The following is a 6,723-nucleotide window of genomic DNA, read 5'->3' as shown; positions in this document are numbered from 1 at the left end:
ACAGACTCTTAGCTACAGAGAACAAACTGATGGTGGTCAGAGGGGAGGTGGGTGGGGGGATGGGTAAAATAGGCAATGGAGGGTAGAGAGTGCACTTGCGGTGATGAGCACTGGATGTATGGAATTGTTGAATCACTATATTTTACACCTGGAACTAATATAGCATTTTATGTTAACTCATACTCTATACTAAAATTTAGAATTAATAATAGTAATAATAATAATATTAATAATAATAAAAACTTTCAGGGTGTTTCTGTTACTTTCATCACAATAATTAATGTTTTATTGTTTGTGTATGAATATGTGTATAAATGCATTCACAACTTTGCCAGTATTCCTGTATTTCCAGGAATATTGCCAGAATTCCTATATATCCAGTATTTCCTTTGGATATTGTTATTCTTATTTTCCTTCAACTAATTAGAAAGTTGTACCATCTTTTTCTATTCTAAAAATTACATGTGAGATAAAATTACTAGCACAAATCTTATGAACATTCTTTTTTTTAAAGATTTTATTTATTTATATGAAAGGGAGAGATAGAGAGAGAATGAATAGGGGAGGGGCAGAGGGAGAGGGAGAAGGAGACTCCTCCCTGAATAGGAAAGCCGGATGCAGGGCTCGATCCCAGGACCTTGAGATCATGATCTGAGCCGAAGGCAGCCACTTAAGCGACTGACCCACCCAGGTGCCCCTCTTATGAACATTTTTAAGAATTGTGTTTCAGTGTGATTTCCAGAAAAGTTATACTAAGTTTCACTCCCACCAACAATATCTAAAAATGATTAAACCATCGTCCTTTTGCAGAATGGAATTCAATTATTATTTGTAATCCTATTGTATACAAAATGCATTTGTAGATCGAATGTTAATCTTCTGTCTTTTACCGGTGATTGTGTTAGACACTAGAGATATAATTAGTAGACCGATATGGCATGGACTCTGAGTTTCTGAAATTTACACTAGAATGAGGAAGATGGAAGTGAATCAAACAATCCCATAAATAAATAAATGTAAAATTACAACTGTGGTTAGTGCCAAGAAGAAGGTAATTTGAGATCATAACAGGGAAGTCAAAGCTCCTTTGTGGCTTATGTAAAACTGCCTTGGAGACATGTACAGTGAACTTAGAGCTAAAGGAGGAGTAAAGGCTACAGGGCAAAAGAGAATAGAGGTGTTCTTGGAAGAAAATGTGTAAAAGGCTCCGTTGTAGGAGAAAGCATTGTTTTTAGGCAGCAAGACCAGTGCACTTGAAACAGAGAGAGCAAGATTTGACAATTTTGATGCATCTATTTCTGGAGAGATAGATAGGTCAATATAAAAAAAAAATAGATATTATTTAACTCCTTTTCTTGAATCAAAATGAGAAACAATTGAAGGGATTCAAATACAAAATGACAATATCTGATGTGACTTTTAAAAAAATGTTTTTTCTTGTTTTTGTTTTGTTTTATTATAATGGGAAAACAGATTGAAAGAAGCCTTTGTGGTTTCATGGAAACAAAGTAAGAAGTTTTTTGACGTAAAAGGTGGAAATATTTGGTGGTATGTTTGATGAGGGTGGGGATGTCTTGTGAATTCAAGGATGACTCTGTTTTCTGGATTTTATCATAAGATGGATACAGATAAGTAGGAGGACAAGTTTTGTGAGTGAGAGCATCATAGAATTTATTTGCATGTGTTTGGGAAAAAAACAACTTTCAAATTTGCTTGTTTATATCCATGCATAATTTAAAACATAAAGGACACTTCTCAGCAGGAGATACAAAAATGAGGGCCATGTGTGTAATAACTGAACTCATGGATACAAATACATTTATTTAGGGAGGGTTTGGAGATGAGTAGAGAGTGGACCACAAGGCAAAATAATAAATAATGACGACACATGTAGTTTACCAATTTTGCATCTTTTCTTGAAAAAATGTCTTAGGGCCTTTGTTCATTTTTCTATTGAAGACTTAATGATTTACTTAACAATTTTTATGTGTGCTTGAATGTTTTAACAATTATATTTAGATCAATATTTGTTTCTAACTTGCTGTTTATTTAATTATAAAGTGCATATTTTGGGGCACCTGGGTGGCTCAGTTGGTTAAGCGTCTGCCTTCAGGTCAGGTCACGGTCTCAGGGTCCTTGGATGGAGTCCCACATCAGACTCTCTGTTCAGCGGGGAGTCTGCTTCTCTCTCTTTCTCTCTCTCTCTCAAATAAATGAATAAAATATTTTAAAAAAATAAAGCCCATATTTTCTTTAAAGTGCCCAAGTATTAAAATTTTATGAAGTCATATCTTTTGTCTTTTATTATTTTAACATGTATTATTTATTAAATTTTTTATTTGCCTTACATTATTTTACCAATGGTTAGAAAAAATTTCTTTATTAATGCTTACATAAACATTCTCTTTTCATCCTAAATTTTCCCATTACTTGGTTTGTAAAATGCATGATGTGAAATAGGAATCTTATTTATTTGATATTAATTATCAAATGTCTACCCGATTCTCTCAACTCAATATGTTGAGTAATCTACTTCTTAGCCACAGAGTTTTATTTCTACATTTTATTCATATGAAGCTTTTAGACATATTAAAATTGTTCTAAATGATCTCTTTTGTATCACTGATTCTGTTTGTCTGTTTTTCCACTTACCTTATCACTTTTAGGAGATGAATGTTCTTTGAATTGTGTGTATATCATGTGTGTGTATACAATTTTTCTCAATGTTACTTTTAGTAAAGGCTATATTAAAGGAACAAATAGCTCTACAAATGGAAAAATTTGAAGCAGCTTGATCAATTGACTGTATTTGTAGCCTTTAATATTCTATTTGTTAAAAAAATAAAATAGGCAATATTTAGATTTGATAAAGATACAGCAGAAAATATGATTTATTAAATCTTCAAAATTATCATAAAAATTTAAATACACTAAAAACCAAGCAAAAGAAGCTTTCATTTATCCAAAATTTTTGGAGGATGTGCATGTTCATGAATAAATTTGCTGTTACTGTGTAATTTCTGATAAACAGAATTGCATGTGTGCTTATACAGTGAGTTCTTTAAATCACTCATGGCATCAAATTAGATTTATACTTAAGAAAATTTTTGAAAGAAATACCTTCTGTCTTTTAAAATTGATTTTCCAGGCAGAAGACATGAAGAGACATTTTTTCAAAGAAGACATACAGATGGCTGACACATGAAAAGATGCTCAATATCACTCATCATCAGGGAAATTCAAATCAAAATTACAATGAGACCTCACACCTGTCTGGTGGCTAAAATCAACAACACAGGAAACAACAGATGTTGACAAGGATGTGGAGAAAGGGGAACCCTCTTACACTGATAGTGGGAATGTAAACTAGTGAAGCCACTCTGGAAAACAGTATGGAGTTTCCTAAAAAAGTTAAAAATAGAACTACCCTATGATCCAGCAATTGCACTATTTACCCAAAGAATACAAAAATACTGATTCAAAGGGATGCATGAAGCCTGATGTTTATAACAGCATGAATGGTTAAAGAAGATGTGGCATATATACCCAATGGAATATTACTCAGCCATAAAAAAGAATGAAATATTGCCATTTTGCAATGCCATGGATAGAGCTAGAGTGTGTTATGCTAAGTGAAGTAAGTCAGTCAGACAAAGACAAATACCATATGATTTCACTCACAGGTGGAATTTAAGAAACAAAACAGATGAAAATATGGGGAAAAATAGGGAAGGCAAATCAAAAAACTGATTCTTAACTAAGGAGAACAAACTGAGGGTTGCTGGGAGGGGAGGTGGTGGGGGATGGGTTAAATGGGGTGGTGGGTATTGAGGAGGTCATTTGTGATGAGCACAGGATGATGTATGGAAGTGCTGAATCACTATATTGTACACCTAAAACTGATATTACACTGTATGTTAATTAACTAGAATTTAAATAAAAACTTGAAACAACAACAAAAACACAAAAAAATAAGTAAACAAACAAAAAGTCACTGGGAATTCTTCCCTAACTGGAAATAGATGACAAAAATACACCTTTGCTTAGGAGTGAACTGCCTTTGTCTCATGTTAAATCATCCAATCAAAATCATGGAAACTTTTATGTCTAAATAAAGAGTCCCCAGTGGATTAAAAAAAAAAAAAGTGATTTTGCTTTACAGTCATGAAATTAATATTTATTAACAAATTAGTTTATTTTAACATTTTTCAGATGATTTAGCTCTTTTAATTTTATTTAAAGCAGTTTACTAACCAAAACAAAAGAGAGTTAAATCAGTTAAGTGAAAGAAACTTTCATGTTTATCTTTTAATTTATCAGAGAAATTAATTGGCTTCTTTTTTTTTTTTTTTTTTTTGGACAGTTGTGGTGTTCATATAAACACAGATTTTCCCCCTTCTTTAGTTCTATACAGTATAAAATGAAATATTTTGTTCAAACTTTATGAATATTTAGATTTTACATGCCTTGCTGTATTAATTTTAAGCAAAAAGTGATTAATGCTAAGGGAATTAAGTTTACAAAACAACTAACAATGAACATCTTATTATAGTCTTTAATCTCACTCAAACTATACTCTTTATTTCAGAATCCAATTACTTTTCCAAACTGAATGATATATTTTAGAATAAGCTTTAATTTTGTTTTATTGTTTCATGATATTTCTAACTGTTCTGCCTTCAAAACATTCAAGAAAAAAGGAATTTCCAGGGTATAATCAGTCTTTTTCAAGTCTATAATCTTATAAATTACTCTCCCACATTCTATTTTAGAGAAATATTGTCAGAAATGAATAATTTTTCTCTAACTTCAGTTTTGAAGAGTGAGGATTTTTGGTAACTGAATGGTGGCCAAGAATGTCTTTCCTGAAGTTAGTAATGTGATTGTCATTACCTATAAAAGTCCAATGACAACTTCCCTATGCCCTCACAATTCTCTGTGAGTTGAATCAAAACTCAAGAATATATAATTGCTGAATAAAACACTCATCTCAAGGGAACAAGTACAGAATTTAACAGAAAATCAATGTGATCTCTTTTTGAAGGTGTCTTGGTAGTAATGATATTCAAACATAGACAGCAGGAGTTTTTACTCTGACCTCTGTAATCATTTGTAGAGTGCTTGGAATACTATAAGCATTCATACTCTAACTTGAATCTCCTAAGTTGGATTCTGTGACAGTGAATCCCAGGTGTTTACAATTCTTTAAACCTCTGTTGGAGGATGATTCTAATATAGGGCAGTCATTAGTGCAAGAAAATTAGTAACACAATACAGCTAAGAATGCATTTTTTTAACTACCATTTTATAAATCTCATTGAAAATTACCTGTAATTTTATTAGAAAGTCTTAGAAGAAATAGTTATATAGAGGGAGTGTGAAAAAATTGGTGTGATAGAAAGAGTCCTAGCCTGAGTGTCAGAGGACTGCGGGTCTTCTGTTCCCATTAGGTGTCTAAATACTGCTTTGATTCTGTCTCCCAATCCATAAACACAAGAACATACTAGATAATATAGTAGACATGTGTTTGCCTTCTCACATCCACCTTTCCCCTTCCCTTCCCCAATAGCTTTAGCCATCTCTGACAGTCTGCATAGTTCTGAGGCAGTTTACCCTGCTATCAGCTCAAGGGGCATGGTATGGTATCCTTTACAAGGCAATCACTATATTCAATCTCTCCTGGCCACGCATATCAGCATGAGGCCCAAGCCAGACAAGTCAGAATCAGTATGTAATATTTTGCTTCAAAATTTAGGGAAAAAGACATTCTCAACTTGTTGGAGAATATAGTGTATGTATTTAGGGCCTGGAATTGTGTCAGGCATGTTTGCTGCTATAAAAAACAAAATTCAACTGACTAAATTTTAAAGATCTAAGGGGCTTTACTCAATGATTCATGAATTGGGCAGCATTTAATCTAGCAGATAGAAAGGAGCTCTGAGGAGCTGTGCAAAATGAAGGACTTTTTTTTTTTAATTTTTTATTGTTATGTTAATCCCCATACATTACATCATTAGTTTTAGATATAGTGTTCCATGATTCATTGTTTGTGCATAACACCCAGTGCTCCATGCAGAACATGCCCTCCTCAATACCCATCACCAGGCTAACCCATCCTCCCACCCCCCTCCCCTCTAGAACCCTCAGTTTGTTTTTTAGAGTCCATCGTCTCTCATGGTTCGTCTCCCCCTCCGATTTCCCCCCCTTCATTCTTCCCCTCCTGCTACATTCTTCTTCTTTTTTTCTTTCTTAACATATATTGCATTATTTGTTTCAGAGGTACAGATCTGAGATTCAACAGTCTTGCACAATTCACAGCGCTTACCAGAGCACATACCCTCCCCAGTGTCCATCACCCAGTCACCCCATCCCTCCCACCCCACCCCCCATCCAGCAACCCTCAGTTTGTTTCCTGAGATTAAGAATTCCTCATATCAGTGAGGTCATATGATACATGTCTTTCTCTGTTTGACTTATTTCTCTCAGCATAATACCCTCCAGTTCCATCCACGTCGTTGCAAATGGCAAGATCGCAAAATGAAGGACTTTTATAGGCAGAAAGAAGTGGGAACAAGAATGTTTTCCTAGACAAAAGTTGGGTTGGTTGTTGCAGTTACTTTCCTTTGGGGGAGTGGAGGGATCAGGCAGATTACCTAAGTAATGCTGACCAGGCAATTCCTGATTGACTGGGTCACGAGTCCATTTCTGGGAGAGCCAAAACTA

At 34.1% G+C, this 6,723-nt stretch overlaps 1 pseudogene; it reads left to right on the top strand.

Annotated features, from left to right (window-relative positions):
- Positions 1 to 1,117: 1,117 nt before the first annotated feature.
- The window catches only part of LOC118538271 (nucleoside diphosphate kinase A pseudogene), a 60,928-nt pseudogene continuing 55,322 nt past the window's right edge, over positions 1,118 to 6,723 (top strand).

Source organism: Halichoerus grypus, chromosome 7 (genome assembly GCF_964656455.1).
Source record: "Halichoerus grypus chromosome 7, mHalGry1.hap1.1, whole genome shotgun sequence".
NCBI lineage: Eukaryota > Metazoa > Chordata > Mammalia > Carnivora > Phocidae > Halichoerus > Halichoerus grypus.
Note: the sequence above shows the minus strand (reverse complement) of the source record. Positions and strands in the feature narration are given on the sequence as shown.